Raw genomic sequence first — 19970 nt, 5'->3', positions numbered from 1 at the left:
TCTTCGAACTTCACTGTCATAATAGTCTAAGTCTTCGGAGGCATGTTTCGGATCGGATGCACTGCTTCCTTTAGCGGCGTTTGCTAGGATGATTCTTCGGTCTCGATTAGGCTCTGGTGCTTTAGAATTTGCTTCGTCCAGTTGTTGTCTAGTCTTCGTGCTTTGGGCAATCCTATCTTTCAAGTCTTGGTTCTCCCTGGCCAGAAGAGCTACGATATCTGCTTAGACCTGCTGGCTCTTTTTCAATTCTTCGAGCTCTACCATCAGTCCGTGGGACTGGTTTGATCCCTGATTGGGAGTTCCGGCTTGTACCCCTACGACCATAGTTCCCCCTTCGTCTACTGTGTGTATTAAGGGTGGCAGAGGATCATCTTCAATTGTTGGTATCTCCAATTTTGGTCCCCTCGGTTGAGCTTCCACCCGCGGTACTAAAACCACTGGTATGGTTTGATTCTGACCGTTGGTTGACGGCATTCCGAAGACTGGTGGATGTGCGGGCTGATGTGTCACAGATTCTGCCACCCCTTCTCTTTGTTGATGAATTTGGTTTGAAACCAAAGTCTTGTTAGCTTCTGTATCCTGGAGGGCCGTAACAGTTGCATTGTTCTTTGTGGCTGCTGCTTTGAGAGCCGCGGCTGCAATGGAGTTAGTGTTCATAGGTGAGGTGATTTCCGCAGCATCCTGCCTCTGAGTAGCTGTTTTAGCTTTGTCTCCTTTCTTCTTGCTTCGGGTCATGACCGGGGTAATCCTCGGTGTCTCCTTTGATGAGGCTTTGGTTTTTCCTGCCTCTAGTATCTTTTCCATTTTTAGTCTTCTTCTGCATAGGGGAATAAATAAAGAGAACCAAAGATACCCACGAGGATCGGGTTAGTGCCATTCGTATCCGCAAAATTATTGGAATAAAAGGAAATGAGCTGCCCAAGGGCCTTAATAAAAGAGAAACATAAAGACTCCATCGGTCTAGTTTTCGCAATACAAATCCTCTAATACACAATCATGGACCTTGTTTTCAGACTACTTTTGAAAAGGAAAACTCTTGAAAAGGCAGATCCGTCGCGAGAACTCATGAATCTGGATTATTAAGTCTTAGTTTTAAAAGAAAAACGCCTCACGTGCAAATCTGTGATAGATAGCCGTGGATTTGTCTGCTTTGAAATGGTGTTTGTTAAAATGAAGACCATGAACCCAGAATAAAAAAGGTTTTGAAAGCACACTGAACCCAGAATAAAAAAGGTTTTGAAAGCACCAGAATAGGGCACAACCATAATGCGCGTCTAAGGTGAAATCACAGGATAAGATAAATCTTTTACCGGGACAAAGTCCCTGTTTCTAGCGCCATATTGTGAACACATAAATCACGAATCCATCCACGTGTTCACAAACAATATTCGCATACATTCTAATTCTAGAATTGTACGCCGCATGTGTAAAGGGGATGCTTGTATCGATTCATCGACTCGAAGCCTTCGAGCTTGTCATTGTCTAGTCGAATATTATCATAAATAATGTTCGTATAAAGGAATAAACAGAGAATCAAGTATAAATGTAAAGCACATGAAGTTCAACGCTGAATGTAAGGTGCTGAAATGTAAATAAGACAAAGATTTATGTGGTTCAGCACTAAGGCCTACATCCACGGGGCTGGTGTTTCACTATGTATTGAATGATTACAAAGATAGTCGAATGACTTTAGAGTATACATAGGTCTGCGGAAATAGGGGGACTACTTACTCTTCCTATTTCTCTCTCCTATATTCTCCTATAATTGCTCTGGATTGGTCGACCCCTTCTCTCTTAGTGGAGAGGGGTATTTATAGGGTTGGAACATGGGTCCTACTTCTGAGGTGCCGTTGTAATCTTATCTTCTTGTGCTTTGTGCCCATTATGCAGAGGTCTTCGGCATATGCTGCGGTCTGAGCTTGAATACGAGGGGTTATCCTCGCCTCTTCCACGAGCTGATTGACACGTGTTTATCTCTTTGGTATTTAATGCGGGTAGATGGATGTCTGCTCGTGTCAGACAAGTGTCTCTTTGTCTGGTCACATCTGTGTCAGTCAAACTTCCTCTCAGCCGTTGATTTGGGATCTTCCTCGGGATTGGGTGTATTAATACCCAAGGGGTATTATCTGGTGCTCCTCTAAGCCATCATACCTCTGTGATCCTCTGTCCCTGACCGTCGGATCTGCTGACCGGTGGCCTCTTCTGATGAGATGCTTGTTATCATGTTTTGATATCTTGTTTTACATGTCTTCCACGTGTCTCTTTCTGTACACGTGGTGTATGATGAAATGTGTACATGCAAGCATCAAGAAAATTATTTCCTAAAAAAGTTTAGCCAAAGTTTATCAAGGTACATATGAAATGTTGTATTACCAGAATCAATGTATGTTAAATGTTCAAAGGGCTGTATTTGGTTTTAAAAGTACCACAATGTTCATCAATGTAAGCTTAATATCACGTTTTCAATTCCTTGATATCTCTTCAAAGTTAGACAATACATATTCATCAGTGCAGTTTCGTACTTATAGTTTATGTTTACATTTATAACGAAAATATTAAAAGAAACACCCTCTGGATCGTGGTCAACATGTATTACGATCCAGGTAATCCAAAACTGTAGATTGGTGCCGTGCTATGATTAACATCAGCAAATGAGCAAGTTGCGTACGAATGACATAGTGCTAACCACAGTTGTACGTATAAACACGAGCATATCTGCATATGCTGCTAGTCTAATAGTCATTGGCGCTGATTGCCAACGGTCATCTCATATACACCTCACACCGACATAGAAAGAAAAAGAAGGTATAAACCATGCGGGACGTACCAATATGATGATGTGAAGTTCTGAACGGATTTTGGTCTCAGATGAAACAAAGGTCCTACCCACATTTATATATAATGATAGTAATTATTTTTGTGTTTGGAAAGAAAGCAACATTTTTAAGTTTCTTAGGCAATATACAGGCAGAATCCAATGGAACACATGCACAAATGACCGATAATAATTGTGATTAGAAATGATAGGTTAATTAGTGTTCTATCTATACCCTATCTAGGCGCGTAAAAATTTAGAATTATTATTATGATTGCTAATAATGTAACAGGATCAAAGACAGAAAAAAACGTTCACATTGATTAGGTAAAAGGTGCATGCTCAAGAAATCAAGCATGATGACTTCGCTGCTAGCTCATTTCATTTGCTGTAAAGCTGGGGAAGATTCGGTTCTGGTACAATGTCTTAATCAGCCAGGCAAATTGGCCAAGTTTTGAAACCATATATGCTACCAACATTGAGAAAGATATTATAGATAAGCTTAGCTAATTCCCTTCACAGCAATTTTTTTTACTAGTAGTACCGAAAATAATACAAGAATGATGATAATAATAACAAAAAAAGGTCATATGAAAATATATTTGCCTGGCTGGCAGTTTGGAAGGCTTGGTTGGCCTTCCCCTAATCCAAAAAGTACACCAACCAACAAAGCATGCAAATATAAGGTAAACATGAATATGACGTTAAGTGACACGATACAGATATGGTTTTTGCTTGTTTTAAATGAATAATGTGTCGAGTATGTGTGGTGCTTGTGAACCCTAATTATCAAGAATCATCACTTGTAGTTGTAGTAGTAGTAGTAAACTTCTTTGATTAGGATCCTTAAAGTTTTAAGACTTTAAGTCCCTACTCCCCTTGCAGAAATATCTAAAACCTGCCCATATAAAGAAACTGATGATAAGATGATCCAGACAGACAGAAAAGGGAATCAAGATTAAACATGTTAGCAGGGCTTGTTGATGTGTGGGGATAATGGGGTTAATTAAGGGTAAAGTGGATACATGCTTTTGGATGTAGAACCGAAAGTAATGTGAAAGAAATGAGTTGAAAGAAAAAAAAAACAGTTGTACTTTGAGATAGTCTATATAGATAGAAATTAGTCAGAAAATCAGTAATAGTCATATCAGTGATTCATCAAAATCATGACAATTCAATGTACCACACTACTACTACTACTGCTCTCTCTCAAAATCATATCAAGTCTGTGAAGAAAGGGTAAGGTTACAACCTAAGAACCGGAAGATAATACGGCGTGGTAGACCAAAAACAGATCCGTTTTCCATTTTCATTCATTCCATTTATCTGTCAATCTACCCATAAGTCAGGAATGCTGTGATTCAGCTGGCAGAGTATAGGAGCTAGCTAGTACTATAAGTCGAGTCCAATCCTCATCCTTCTACAGCTACAACTACTACTACTTTACACCCCGGCCACTCACAGTTCTAGACTTACTATTCCAATCAGTCGGTCTTAACAGATACTATACTTTCTTGTCATATAAAAGCTGCCAATTTCAATCAACAATTTGAGCCGATCTTGTTGTTTAACTGCCAACAGGATAAGAACCACCTAAACCCGATTGGTACTACTAAAAAAATGCTTCAAATTTATTTTAGCATGTGGAGGGGATTGTGCTGAGAATGCCACAGTAAGGAAACCAAAAAGGGCCAATCGAAAAATGTCCAACATGCAATTTCAAATCACATTTTACTACAATGATGATCCATAATACTGTAGAGGAACATAGAAACCCAATCCACTGTGCACTCCACAGCGAATAGCATAGTAACATCCAAAATATGCAGACCTTTGGGCCCAAGAATATGGATGAGATCTTTGCCATATCAACTGAAACTCTGTTTTTTTGCACGTTTATTTTTGACTTGGATGCAGACACTTCCATATGAATGAGGTGGAGTTGGCTCAATACTCCGTCCATGGTGTTTATCTAAAGATAAAAACAAATAAATAAAGCTAAAGTAAACAAAGATCATGCAGACGAACCTAGTTTACAACCATCTTGGTTAACAGTTCACAACTGTGTCATTTCTGTTTCTTCAATAAAAGCTTCTGGAACATTTCATTCAACTCCAAATCTAGTGACAGATTCCTTCATGCCGATTATGCTTCTACAAAACAAAATGTACAGATTACTTCAGGATAGGTTTGAGAGTCAGAAGACTCGAAACAGCTTGGGCTTACTTGATTCTGACAGTTATTCCGGGCTGTTGTTGAAGGAAAATTGTGTGCCTTTGTAGTGCTAACAAAACAAGGTTCCATTCTCGGAACACCACGCATTTCTCTTAACGCGAAGTAGCTAATGAACTCAGATGTGTAAATCTTTCAGCATCTTCGGAATGCCCTAGACGATTTAAAAGTCCTATAAGGGTAGAATAATGTTCTTCTGATGCATCAATTTTGTATCTTCTAGTCATGGAGTTGAATATCTTCTTAGCCTCATCAGCAAACCCAGCTCGACTGCAAATAGATAGAACTACTGTTAAAGTAAAATGGTTTGGATTAAATCCACTACTTCCAACGTTGTCATCATAAGTTCGGAGAGCTTCTCGATAGATTTCATTATCTCCATAAGCCTCTAGAAGTGCAGTCCATGTCATAGGTCCCTTGTAAGGGTTCATATCAAAGACCCTCTTCGCTTTCTCAATATCTCCACATTTCCCATACATTTTCACAATGTCTGTGGAAACAAAAGGATTCGACTCAAATTCCCTCCTCAAGACATGTCCATGTATTTCCCTTCCAAGCTTTGCCGCACCCAACTCTCCACAAACACTTAAAATCCTCGAAACTGCAATAGGATCTGGTCTGTACTTTGATAGCTGCATCGCTCTAAACACTGCAATTGCCTCATCTAGACACCTGTTTTCAAGTAAGAATCTATCATAGCCGTCCAAGAAATTACGTTCTTCCTCTCCATTCCATCGAATAACTTGCAAGAGTACCGTATATGGCCACATTTTGAGTACATAACCATTAAAGAGGTAACAATGGAAACATTTGGCACCAATCTATTTTTCACAGCATATCCATGAATCTCCTTTCCCTGTTTTAAGGCTTTCAATTCTGCACAAACTGGAAGAACAGTTGCAATTGTTACAACATCAGGCTTCACACCTTCTTGTTGCATCCAAATTATCGATCTTAGTGCTTGATCAAGCCTCCCATTTGATACATAACCAGACATAAGAGCAGTCCAAGAAACAGCATTTCTCTCTGCTGAACCATAAAACACTTTCCTTCCATAACCCATATCTTTACACTTACAATACATATCTATTAAACCGGATTGTATAAAGATTTGCTTCGAGTAACTCTTGGTTTTTATCACATACCCATGCATCTCCTTACCCAATTTCAATGCCCCCAACTCTCCAATAACAGGAAGGATTGTCGTCAGTATAATCGAATTTGGCAAAACCCCTTCACCTATCATCCATCTTAAATACTCCACTGCTTCTCTCTTCAACCTATTATGCGAAAAACCAGCAATCATCGTACCCCAAACAACATCATCAACTTCCTGTTCAGGAATTTCTTCAAATACTTGGCGAGCAAGCTTGATTTTACTACACTTAAAGTACATATCAATCAAACTAGACTGTAGTAAAACAGAACCACTAACAAATCCATTCTTTATCAGAAGTGCATGACATTTCATTCCTTGGGTAAGTGCAGAAGACCCAGCGAAGCTCTTGATCAAACAAGAAAACGTATACACGTTTAATTCGATCCCCAATTCGCGCATTTGCGCATACGTATCAAGCACATTTCCATATCGTTTCCCGCCGTAAACAACATTTCCTCTGAGTAAAGCATTCCAAGGATAAACACTGTTTGATTGAGAAGGAATATTTGACAAAATTCTCTCAGCATGTTCAATTGCTCCACATGAAGTGTACAAATAAACAAGCTTAGTACACAAAAACTCATTATCTTCAAACCCATTTATATTCATAAAGGTATGAATTTGACGACCATGATGGAGTGATTTTAATCTAATACAAGCTTCAATTAGTGATGAAAAAGTAGTTGTATTAACAGGAATACCCTTTTTGTCACAATAATCTAAAACTGTCAATGCTTCTTTAATTTTACCGTTTCTTGCAAGATTTTGAATGTCTTCGTAAATTGATGATGGGTTTTTGCTATGGAGTGGTACGGAAAGTGGGTTTGATGATTTGTGTGTTCTGGTGGTGTAGATGTATGATTTTTTCTTGATATTTTTGTTCTTCTGTTCTGTTTTCTTAATAGGAAGTATCGGAGGTTTTGATTTTTGTTTGTGGGTTTTTCGGATTTGAGGAGTTTGTAGATTCTTAGTGCTATTAATTATTTGAGATTGACATTTTGGTGGAGATTTTGTTGGGATTGTGAGAAGGAGAGATGAAGGAGAACTTCTACATTCAACAATCATGGTGGAAACACAACTGAAAGTGTATTCACTCGCAAAGTTCTGTTTTCTGAGGGTAGATTGTAGATTATATACAGAAAGTGATTTTGGCGGGCTCAACTTTATCAAGGCCCCTCAAACTCCTCAAACTTGTTCAATGCATTTTGACCATTGGAAATTAGGGAACGTCATCGAGTCGTAAGGTCTGTAACCGGTGACGACGACAATGGAGCATTTCACGGAAGTTGGTCGTACCACGGTAGAGAGTTTGCCAGTCTAAAATAATTAACGTACGCACTCCTGAAATCGTTTGACAAAGTTCAGTTTCTATCTTGAAGTAAAGATTTTGTAGCAGCAAAACGGTCGGAAGGAATGGCCAGTACTTTCAAAACACAAGAAAACTATTACAATCGCCGGGAGAAGGGGAGCTAATGAGTTATCAGAAGGAATTAATATGGACCATTAACCTTCAGAGTGAAGTAGAAACCTGGAATACATCACTGTAATTAAAAAAAGGTGGTCTTTGACTTTGAGATTTGAAAGTCATTAGACGGACAGGATTTGACGGGAACCTGATCTGGCGATCGCCGTCATCCTGATCGAGCTATGACTTGGACGGCTATGAATGATCTAAAAGTCCCGTCTCAAACGAAACTCCAAGGAACACGTATTAAAACACTAATCAATTTATGGATCCACAGTCCCAATCATACATCAAAGTGTAACCTTGATTCTGTTCCATCAATTAACCGTCTGTAATACAGTTTCTCTGTTCCATCAATTAACCGTCTAATTGATTCTTGCAATGATTTTAGAAATTGAAACCTAGGGTTTCATATATTTGGGTGTAAATTAGGGAGTTATTCAGTATGGTGTTTAATTTAGTTTAAGGGTTGTTGGGTTATCTCGCTAACAAATATACTTTATCAATTTGATATATTGGGTTTGTTGTTTCAAATTACTGAGTTACGGGTTGAATTTGTTTGCTTATGCAATTTTTTTGATGAGTTTTTGCAAATTATGGGTAATTGAATTCTGCTTTTGTAGATTGGTTAACAACCTGGGGACAATGTCATTGATTTGGGGTTGTAGGCACGTTGTCAAACATGAAGGTGATTGCCTGAACATCCAAACAAATCTCTCAAATCCCTCGGGTCATATAGACTAGAGTTTAAGTGTTTTTCCTGTTGATAATTTTGATCTCGATCTCGGTGATTATAATTGTGAAACTGAGGTCAGGATTTCTTCTTTTCTTCCTCCTGTTTCGCTTTTCAAGCCAAGTTTTTTGATGATATATGTTTGATTTTAGGAAGGACTTGAAGGATCGGAAGGGCCATCAAAGACAGTTCCACTCAAAGTTCTTCAAAGAGAAAGGTAAGATTTTCACAATAATTTTTGTTTTAAACATAATTGCAGTGGAATTAATTTGATGATGTTTTGAGCAGAGGAGGAGAAGTAGAATCTAGGGTTTTGTATTCCTTTTGTTACTCTTTTAGTGTAATTAACTGGATTTGGGGTTTGTGATTTGTGGTATCAGAAATATATTTGTTGTTTAACATGTGTTTATCAAATGCTTATGGTTATTGTTTTACTGGGTTTTGAGAATCGCTGAGTAAAAGTGGGATTCACAGTTTTATAGTCGACTACATTTTGTGGTTGTCACCTTCATATCCTATAGCATGCATTAAGTTCAATTGGGTCTAATTTTCGGTAAGGCACTTTGGGATACTATTTTGAATAGAAAATGAACCAATTAGAAGGATATTAAAGGGCGAGTCTCGGATTTGAATGTGGATTTGGCCTGTTTAAGAGCTTAATTGGTCTTCTTCTTTTTCCTTTTTACAGTCATCTTATAAGGATGTCCTTTTACTAATTAGTGGTGTTTTTTCACAAGACTGTTTCCATCTTTCTACTTTGATGATGAAAATAATTCTCACTTCATGATAACAACATCACTGATTCAACAACTAGATTGATCCAACATCTTATTTGGTTTGTGTCTTTATGTTAGATTTTCCAATAAACTTCTAACGAATGGAAAATGGCCTTTAGATTTTCCTGTTAAACGGAACTGCTACTGACAATATCATGGGGAGCATAAATACTTACCTTTGCCGCGTTACGCGGTAATACATACACAAGTTGATACTTAAGTGTTCTTTTTCTTGACCGTATGTCATGAACTGACATAAAAATACTTTTTTGGGACTTGAAAAGAACGCTGCTACAAGGAGAATTGTTGCAGGAGAGCAGGGATGCAATAACGGCCAAACACGCATTCCTCCTGTTTACGCATTCCGTGTTTTTTGCTTGCTGTGCACCCCCAAGAAATACTCAACTGCTATCCTGACTTTTTTGTCTGATTAATTTCATCTTTCTATGCTTAGATAGATACTTTTAAGTACCCCTGGGATTCATTAGAATTTTTCATTTGGATTTTTTTCTTCTTCTGGAAATTGGAATTATGGGTTAAGCATTTCGACTTCCAATACTGTGATTAAAAGAAGGGTCGAAGGATTTTAGATAAAGTTGATTCCGACGAGGTACTTTATACGTAGACAACAGACATTAAGCAATAGGATTTTAGATAGCTCTGAACCATGACAACAGACAACAAAATGCTAATAAATGCCGAAGAACAAGGAGTTATGGGAAGACATGCAGGAGCGTTTGTTAGATTAGTTTAAGAACCATTATTTGTGGCAATATCATGTAGGTAAAGTCTCCTTTGTTATGGGAATTATATGCATTCGTTTTTGTTTTGAGTTGTTTTATTGGTTTGATAGCTTAAATTCAGTCGCACCAGCCACCATAGTTTTAAATTTTTAATTACCTTTCTCCTAGAGCAAAAATTTTCTTAATTCATTTTGATTAGGGAGGATAAACAACACTTTTGCATCTGAGGGGCCATTTGTGAAAATGGATATCCATGTCCATCATGATTATGTGGTTCCCTCAAGCTATGACTCCTTACTCGGAAAGGCCTTTTTGAATTTTTCCTCATCGCCCCTATTTAGCAGTAACCATAGCCACCATTTTTTGGGTGTACTTGCTATCTATAAAGATGCATGAGTTTCTGCATCCATGTTTGTTTGCATTGAGTAATCTACATTGCGTACCACTTTTTCAATTCCATCGTCTTAAGCTCAGAAATTTTCAATTACAACTGTGATTTCCTTGCCAAAATCACAAGATTTTTTTTTTTTTAAAGTCGATTCTCACTTTTTTTTTTCTTCCTTTGGTTTCAGATTATTGTTTGGGCTCCAACTAGGGAGAGAGGACCATTGAACATTCGAAGAGGGCACTCAGTGGCACTGTTATTACACAGGTTAACAGTCTCTTTCTTGAGTCAAATTGTGTCAGATTAATATAAATAGTTAATTCAGTTGATTATCCTGCTGTGGCCTCCTTTTAGTTTTCATAGAAGGCTATTTACATCTATTGTCTATTACGAGATTTTTCTCCCTCTTTTAACTTCGCTATACTAGATCAAGTAATATGCATTTTTTTTTGTAAAATGATAGGCATGTATGAACAAGTCAAATTGTCTATTACGAGATTTTTCTCCCTCTTTTAACTTCGCTATACTAGATCAAGTAATATGCATTTCTTTTTGTAAAATGATAGGCATGTATGAACAAGTCAAAAAGCGTAAGCTACCAAATCCGTACAATTATAAGTAAATTTTGTGCTAGGGGAGAACAGGAGATTTCCCAGACAACATCTAGATGTCGGGTAATTTTTTTACATCTTTTAATGTGTGTCGTCTTACTCTCAAATGACAAGCTTTAGAGTGTAACAAGGGTTTATACAAGGCTCTTTATGCAATATCAAATTATATATTAAGATACTTATTTTATCTACGTGATTTTGATTAAAGAATAAGCATCAACCTTTGTTTACCAAAATCAGAACTATATATGACCTAGAACTATGTGTCATGGATGAGTGTAGTCTTGGTTATCTAGATAATTACTTCATTTTGTGCATCACCAAAGTACCTAGGCAGTTCACTGGGACTTGAAAAAAATACTTTTTTTCAAGTCGGACATAAAAATACTTTTTTGGGACTCGAAAAGAACGCTGCTACAAGGAGAACTGTTGCAGGAGAGCATGGATGCAATAACGTCCAAAAACGCATTCCTCCTGTTTACGCATTCCGCGTTTTTTGCTTGCCGTGCACCCCAAAAATACTCAACTGCTATCCTGACTTTTTTGATTGATTAATATCATCTTTCCATGATTAGATAGATACTTTCAGGTGCCACTGGGATTCATTAGAGTTTTTAATTTGGATTTTTCTTCTTCTTCTGGAAATTGTAATTATGGGTTAAGCATTTCTACTTCCAATACTGTGATTAAAGAAGGGTCGAAGGATTTCAGATAAAGTTGATTCCGACGAGGTCCCGTGTCGCTCCCAAGGCTTTCTTCATAGTCTTTCTATTTAATTCCAACCTTTGTAGCAGAGATGAAAGTTTAGAATTTCTTGCCCATGTTTTTGCTTAGTTGTTTTTTATTTCAGCGAAATAGTTTATCTCTTTATAGGCAGAAATTTAACCTAGGATATTGTAATAAATAGGGAAAGCACCTGCAAATTGGGAGGAAGTCCTTGAAGATGCACCAGTAGAAGCTACGGGATGAGAGAAGGCTGGGAGTCTTCATCCACCAAAGCTGGGAGTCTTATGATACAACTAACCTCTTCATATGGTGCTGAATTGTAGATGGTGATTTATCATGTTAGCTTGAAAGTGATTCATGGGGTTGCTTTTTGAAGCTCCAAACATATTTATTTGGTTTGAGAGGCAAAGTCTAATTTCATAAACGATGCATAGGAAGAACAAGGTAAACATGTGGAAACCCTATTTTTAATTTGGTGTAGGCAGCTTGATTAAAATCAGTATGGGTTTTCGGAGAAAAGTTAGCTTCTGCTGATTTATTGATGCATCGTACTTCAAATAAAACTTTGATTTCAATAGTATTTTCTCTCTTACATGTTTTCTGTTGTTTTTGCTAATATGGTACTTCTAATAATCTTGATGATGATCAGTTGCTTATCTTTGTTTTCTCTACCGTATCTAGGATTATGGGAGCTCGGTGCAAAGTTTTAATAGACTCGCATGGGTTCAATGGAGAACACAGTCTTTGGCTGGCAAATCTGCTGGAATGTTCTACAATACTGGGTCTCAAGGTGGTGGTCAGGAAAGAACTGCATAAGTCTTTGATGTTCATGGTTTCTTTCGGAAAACTTGAGTCTACATAAGTACAGTTGAAGTGTCGATTGGGTTTGGTTAGGCAGCGGATTGGTGATACCGCAGGGAACTAAATATTTTAGTTTCTTTCTTTTATCTTCTTCTTTACAATATCTATTATTATGTTTTCGCAGGGAACTAACCTATGTCAGTGGTTTGTTTGCAGGTTGGATATGACTCATGGGAATCGTATGTGGTTAGATTCATTTGCGGTATCCTGGCTTTTTTTTTTCTGGACAATATATCAATCTTATCTTTTCTTCGTAACAAGCAATTTTCTTCCTATCATGTACAGTTAATCTTCTCTGTTCACTGCATACCTAATATATCCCATCTTCTCAATTTGATGTTTGCTTTGTTTAAATTGATTATTTTTTTCTTTTCAGATATACTGAACCACTGTAGATACTTTGCTTATATTAGCTTACGTTGTCAATAAGTTACTCTTCTTTTATTGTATATAGGTATCACTTGACTGCATTTCTTATATACAGTGAATAAAAATGGGACACATGGACGACACACGCCAAATTACACAATAAGGATGCAATTAAATTAAACTGCTATCTTAGCTCAATTGGTAGAGGGCATGGTTTTTAACCATGTAGTTGTGGGTTCGACTCCCACAGATGGCATAACAATGAGCTTATTATTTTTGTAGACTGTTGCTCTGAAGGTAGCTACCACTGCAACCATTTCTTCCACTTCTTCAAAAAGGTGAAATTTCAACTTCATTTGCTTTTTTTAGCTCTCACTTTCTATCCAACAGCTCACAGCTCTAATCATTTGGTTCAATCAAGGGTTGGAAGAGGCTTAGAGGGAGAATGGACCGGTTCTTATAATGGAAATTGATTTGTTTTTCCCTAATTTTATGAATGTGTGCGGGGTTAGGAAAGTGATAAGTGCTAGAAGGAGAAAAGGAAGATAATTAATGGGGATGATTTTAACATGTTTTCTTCGTTAAGGTTCAACTTCCCTTCTTATCTGTCTACAATCACACACAAGGAATAAAAATGACTTGGAAAGCTTTGCTTATAGCCTTATACTGTTCATAAAATAGGTCTAAACTCCTGAATCATCTTAGAACCGCAGTTTGTTCTTTTCTTAATGGGGTTACGGTCCTGAGTTTGTCATTTAAAATGTACTTAGATATTATGTGCACATCGGTTACTTTTATTGATTTATCTTTTGATTGTGGAGCTTAGGCATGGACATTGCTCTATGTTATCTGGAGATCTCAATTTGCACAATTGCTCCTCAACTGCAAGGGCTATGGGGTGAGGTCCAACAAGAACCCGACTTCTCGAGGTCTTAGATTGGCAGGTCTGTAAATAATACAAATATTTGTTAATAAATTTTGTTAGTTTTGGTTGAGAGTTTAGGCTAAATTACCTTGAAATTTCATCATGTCTCACATCAGTGATTTAGGGGGTTAGGAAAGAAAAGTGAGGTCAGATGATCGCGTCGAATCCTCAATTTCTAATAAGATCTTAGCAAATAAGGGTTAGGAGGTGATTTGTGGTATTGGCATCAAGAACAGGAAAACTCCAGCTATCCTACCATTCTCTTTTACTTTTCTTTGCTTTTTTCTTTTCTGAATTCCCAAGGAATTTATTAGAGGTTCTAGGGAAAGATACTTGAATCAAGTTCAAATTTTGTGTTGGCAGGAATATGTTTTTTTTTTTTTTTTGTCTTTCTAAATCTGTTCCTAATATTGGGAAGTTCTCAGCGATATCTTTTGAAATTGATGCTACTCGATTTATTAAAGAGGCTTTGTTTTTGGTTAGGTTGGTGGCTACTTATCGTTACAAGTTTTCCGTAGGCAAGCAGCTTCGTGTTCTTCGTGTAAGATTAAGTTATTTATCGGATTATCGCTGAGCAGGGTTGCACCAATACTTCTTGGGGCTCCCCGTATCGTGTGTCCCGGTATGGACACAGCCACACATACTCGGACACACCTAAAATACTTCTATCTTACTATAAACTAGGAAACAGCTGAGAACTAAAGGTTACCTACCTCTAGGGAAGATTATTGTCGAAAACATGCATGTGCTAGCAGAAATACACTTGTGCAACTGTAAACAAGTGCAAAACAAATACAGTTGTGTGGTTTTCTCGTTTACATTTCTATATATATCTTAAAAATTGACGGTACTTCAGCATATACTGCTGTGTCCCCGTGTTATAGTTTTTCAGAACTACCGTATTGGACACGCCGCTGTGTCGGACACCCGTGGCGGTATTGGTGCAACCCAGTCGCTGAGGCTTAGTCTATTGTTGACACTGTATATGCTCTATTCAATGTGAGTCTTTATGGTGATTTTTCTCTAGAGACTCGATTTAACTTGAATATCTGAAATTACTGTTCTTTGTGTATTATGTTCAGGGTTCAATACTTTCTTTCTTTTTTTCTTTCCGAAATAGACAATTGTGCCAAGTGGGCTGCAGATAGAAGCAATGGCAACTCAGATGCTGAAAGTTAGTTCGATTCTTACGTTGGTTTCGGCTAGGTAAGATTGTGTCTACAGTGTCTTTCAATAGTAAATTTGCTTGATTTAAAATAGCTGTTTACTAAGAAATTAGAAATGGGTGATGTTTCTTTGAAGATTTTGAAAGTTCCTTCGATGTAGTAGTTGATAAGGCCTAATTTTTGGTACATTTTTAAAGCATGAATTTTCACGTCCTTATCGATGTTTTTCAAATGTCAAGAACCATTATTGGTAGAGGTAGTGTACTGAAAACATCAAATGCCTTGAGAAGAATTTTCAAATGATTCGACTTTGGTCATTGCAGGGCTTTATGAAGGGGGCGTGGAGAATACGTATAGAGTTGCCAAATGCATATTCACCCCATATAGAATTCATATAGAGTCTCTTATTGGATTCTTGAACAAAAAATTCACCCCAACATTGATGATTTGTGAGCAAACTTACTCCTCCAAATCCACCTTTTAGTTAATTGTATTGAGTATAATTCATAATTAGATTATCTTATCGCAGGTCCCGTAACAGGCAGAGAGATAGCTACCTTCGTAGCGACAGCCAATACACAATGCTTATAAGTCTTACTAGCTCGGCCTCTTCGCTAAGTTGATTGAGAGGATGAACGTTGAAGACTTGATCACCAACATTGGCTTGGCGGTGGTGGTGCTGCCGTTGCTGTTTCTGCTTCATCTGGCCCTGCAGCTGTTGTTGCACCGAAAATCGAGGACAAGGTACATTTTTTGTGTTTTCCAAAAATATATTTGGCCATACTGTATTATGTGAATTCTTTTGTTTCTTAATGTGTATATACTGCGTACATTGACTTTATATTTTATCGGAAGAGGCCAAGGAATTTGTGAGTTCGTAAAGGTACAATGTTTTTATTTACATTATCGGTGGTTTATACATTCAAGATTAAACTATATTTCAAGTGAGATGAGAAATCAAACTGTTGTACGCTAAAGAATTAATCGTTTGTGAAATTCAGTATTTCTTCATGTGCTGAAAATCTGATCGTTAAGGTAGTTGACTGTGAACCAGGAACTGTTTGAGTTAAGGAAGCATTATTGACTTGGGTGAAAGTAATTTTGTGTTATCTTATTAGGTAAAATAATTGTGTTGTGATATCCTTTTTGGACTAGAATGATGACGCTTGCAAACTTCTAGAAGTTCGTAATCAAGAGATGATGTTCAAAAACTGAAAGAGGGGAGAGTTTAGAGTTAGGTAATAAGCCAGCTGAAAGTACACATCCTCTGGAACCACCGCCTAAATAGAGGACGGTATCCATATGTGAGTAAGAATGGGGGAAGCTAAGATTGTTCTGCGTTCACTGAGATAAGACTCTTCCCGCGAGTGTTGGATGACTGCAGGTGTTGACGTGAGTGATACACGCCTCTACATCAAATTCCAGGACTTGGTGAATATCATCCCAGCTGAAACAATCATATATAAACACAGCTTCATGGAGCTTTAATATTGGACCTCAACCTCATTTGTTGGTTATTGAAGGCAAATGGGGTGATATGCCACTCATTTGTTAGTTATTGAAGCTCGCTGATACAATCATATATAAAAAATAGGTCTCAACTCCTGAATCATCTTAGAACCGCAGTTTTTTCTTTTCTTAATGGGGTTACGCTCCTGAGTTACTGATAATGTTGATTATATTTATAATGACTTGACTGATGTAGATGACAACAAAGCCAGTGAAGCTAAGGAAAACAACGCTGCTTAACATGATAAGAAATCTAATGTGCTGCTAGGTGATAGAGAAGTACCAAAGTCTATCATTTTTACAAAATAAGAAAAGAAAATGATTCTTAAGAGAACATAAATCTGAGACATGTTGATCATTTAAGATGTAGAGCAATTGCAAACAAGGAAAGGAATTGCTTTTCCTTGATCTACAAGAAATTCAAATATACAAAGACGAGGTAGTTGAAATAGAAAATGTATACTATATACCATATTTTAAATCAGAGGAGGGATCCCCTCACACTTTTATTATCACACTATCAGTAATTAATATATTTAAGTTTTTATTAGCCGTGTTCTTTTTCTTCCAGAATTAGATGTAATAGTAACTGTATCTTTCTTTAAAAACATCACAAAGATTAAAATTACTATGTGAAATCTTCTTTCCTTCCCATATCCCATAGGTAACCTTTTCTTATGTATGAATCCATATTGACTTTGTCACCTTGATCAAAGAGTCAATCGGGGGACAGGATTTATCGAATTATCATCCCGCGATCGGGAACGTTCGGATCGTGTTGGACTTGGACGGCCAGGATTGATTGGCTATGATACTGGTGGGTATGCGGTTGAACAGAAATTGGGAGGACTGATGTTTGCTGGAGATTCAGGAGGCAAGGTTTAATCAAAAATACGGAGCAGTGGAAAGGGATTAGTATGTAAACATGCTCAAACTCTAGAATTTTCAAATCTGTATTTATTTATTTTTCTCTTTTTGATTGATGTTGCTTGATGTTTGCAGGAATTTTTTTAATCAAAAGTACGGTGCAGAGGAAAGGGATTAGAACGTAAACATGCTGAGACCCTAGAATTTCTAAATCTATATCTATTTATTTATTTTTCTCTTTTTGATTGATGTTGCTGATGTTTGCAAGAAATTTAAGTGGAAAGTTTATAACAATGATTTAATTTTTCTGTTGAGTTACTGATGCCCCGTATTTAATTTTATTTCTTTATGATCTTCATATTGATTTTCAATTGATGTTGAATAATTCAGCGGTGGTCGATGCTTCCAGGAAATTTAGGAGGCAAAGTTTAATTACAGAGACGATGCATAGGAAAGCAAGATGAAGGTGAACATGAGGAAACCCTATAACTTTTAAATCTGTAAAAAGAATTATCCTCTTTTTGTTTGCGTAAGCAGATTGATTAAATTCAGTTTGACCCAAGTTTTTCTTTTTATCTTCGTTACTCCTTGGTGCTCACTTATCAGACATTGCTAGGAAGGTACACCAATCTTCATTCTTCTTCTTGAGTATTGCAATTGATTGTTAATGGAATTTTTTTATAATGGTCATAGTTTGGTAATGCAATTTTTTCGCTTTGAATTTGTCTTGCATATTTATGTGAAATCCATACAAAATAGGAAATATCTTTTATTTACTAAGATTTAACTTTTTTGTTAGCATATGTATATGGATATGAATGAGTGATATAATATTGTTTAATATCTTTAATGTCTTGGAGCCGCTGCGAATTTTTAGTACACGTATATTGTTGTATGTAATTGGAAATACGAATGCCACAGTACACATATATATTTTTGTTATATTTGATAGATTAACCACTTCACAATATCAAGAATGATGAAGCAAAGTTCTGCTCCTAATCTAACTCTTCTATCAACGGGCAAATCAAAAAAAAAAAAAAAAAGTGGTAACGCTGATCAAAGTTTGAGAATACAGAAACTCTAACTAACAGAGAAGAAAAGAATTGAAAACAAGTAAGAAAGTATAAAGCTGGAAATCCAGGTGTTGTCTTTTGTTTCATATTTGTTCTAAAGCCTGCAGTAATTTGAATATAAAATTTAAACCCCGTCTTCTCACTTTTAGAGAAAAATCATAATTTATTGGTATTTTTACACATATTTTAGGATATTGCGGAGTATGTACTACATGGTAAGGGGGTATAGACTCGGTAAGCACGAAAGACGGTTATTAAAGCTTGCTTAAACCAAGCACCCTGAATAGGCAATATGTTACAACCTAGCCTTACACTTTTGGTGTTTCGTGAAGATTTAAGTTGACGATTTTACTGAATTTTTATTGTGTTGTTTGGATTGCTTAGTGACACTGAATATGCTGACAACTAATAAAACTTGCTAACCAAGCACCCCTAAGAGGAAATAGGTTACATCCCAGCCTTACATTGTTGGTACTTTGTGTAGATTGTTAAGTTGACCACTTCCCTGAATTTAGATTGTGTAGTTTGGACCGCTTAGTGACACTGAATATGATGACATTTGTGAACTTATTAGTCCAACTAGGTATCTTATTGAGTTATTTATGAATTGGATTGCATGAAAAGAAAAATGAGATGCTTTTCCCCAACATATAGAATGGTTAATAAGTTGACAATGAGATGTTATCTTATTGTATTCTTAGTCGGAAAGTCATTTTTTACAGAACTGATATCTATTACAGGTCCAAAATTTCTTAGGAGGGCTATGATTGGTATGTGAGTTTGAAATGCAGTCATTTGTTTTTCTTGCACTAATGCAATATGATTTATTTTTTTCAATCTTGGTCTTTTGCTAAGGGAAACCTATTGACCTATCTAACCAACTACAACTTATGACGGTCCGTAAAGTTTGTTGTTGAGTTGGACTATTGTGATAGTCCTTAACGGAAAATTACAATTAGGTGTTCATCTTATGTATAGAATATAGGTTTTATGTTAACAATGTTTGAAGTAACTTCATGGTTACAAGTATTGGCTGTGCGTTTTTATCCAACTAATTTTGTTGGTCCTGATGTTTTCTTATTCTATACTTTATATAATTTCAGGGATGATGAGATCCCGCAACATGGACGCCAAGAGTACATGGATCTTCCCGCCTCATTAATGTTGATGGTTAATTTTACTGCCGAAAGTGTCATATGGTTGAAAGATTGTGTGTGGCTCTATGGAGTTTAAAGATGGTGATGACGGTTATTCTTACCGAGGATAGTGCAACTCACAAGTACAACACTTGCGTGATGCTAGCATGAAGGTGAAAGTAATACTCATCTTTGAATATATCCAGTCTTCATGTAGCATCATGAAAAGAAGAGTTGCTTAGTTAGTCAGTCTCAACCATTGTTGGAGAAATTATAAAATAGTCCCACATAACTAACTCCTTAGCCTAGATCTTAATATATAAGGTGTGAAGCCACTCCACCCATTTCCAATTGGTTTTGAGTTGGAAGCCCACACAGGTTTAAAAAAAAAAAAAAAAAAAAAAAAAAAAAAAAAA

The 19970-nt window shown here is 36.8% G+C and overlaps 1 long non-coding RNA gene, 1 other non-coding gene and 1 pseudogene across 2 annotated transcripts; 2 read left to right on the top strand and 1 right to left on the bottom strand.

The window, feature by feature from the left end:
• Positions 1-4502: 4502 nt before the first annotated feature.
• LOC113332965 lies at positions 4503-7287 on the bottom strand (annotated as a pseudogene).
• Positions 7288-8108: 821 nt separating this feature from the next.
• On the top strand, positions 8109-10551 carry LOC113332966. The gene is made up of 3 exons (XR_003351736.1): positions 8109-8359; positions 8557-8621; positions 10496-10551. It is a non-coding gene; the product is annotated as an uncharacterized LOC113332966 (long non-coding RNA).
• A 2507-nt stretch (positions 10552-13058) lies between these two features.
• Positions 13059-13131, top strand: TRNAK-UUU. Its single transcript has one exon. It is a non-coding gene; the product is annotated as a tRNA-Lys (tRNA).
• Positions 13132-19970: the final 6839 nt, after the last annotated feature.

This window comes from Papaver somniferum, unplaced genomic scaffold (genome assembly GCF_003573695.1).
Source record: "Papaver somniferum cultivar HN1 unplaced genomic scaffold, ASM357369v1 unplaced-scaffold_132, whole genome shotgun sequence".
In the NCBI taxonomy this organism is placed as follows: Eukaryota; Viridiplantae; Streptophyta; class Magnoliopsida; order Ranunculales; family Papaveraceae; genus Papaver; species Papaver somniferum.
This window is presented reverse-complemented; position numbering and strand designations above follow the sequence as displayed.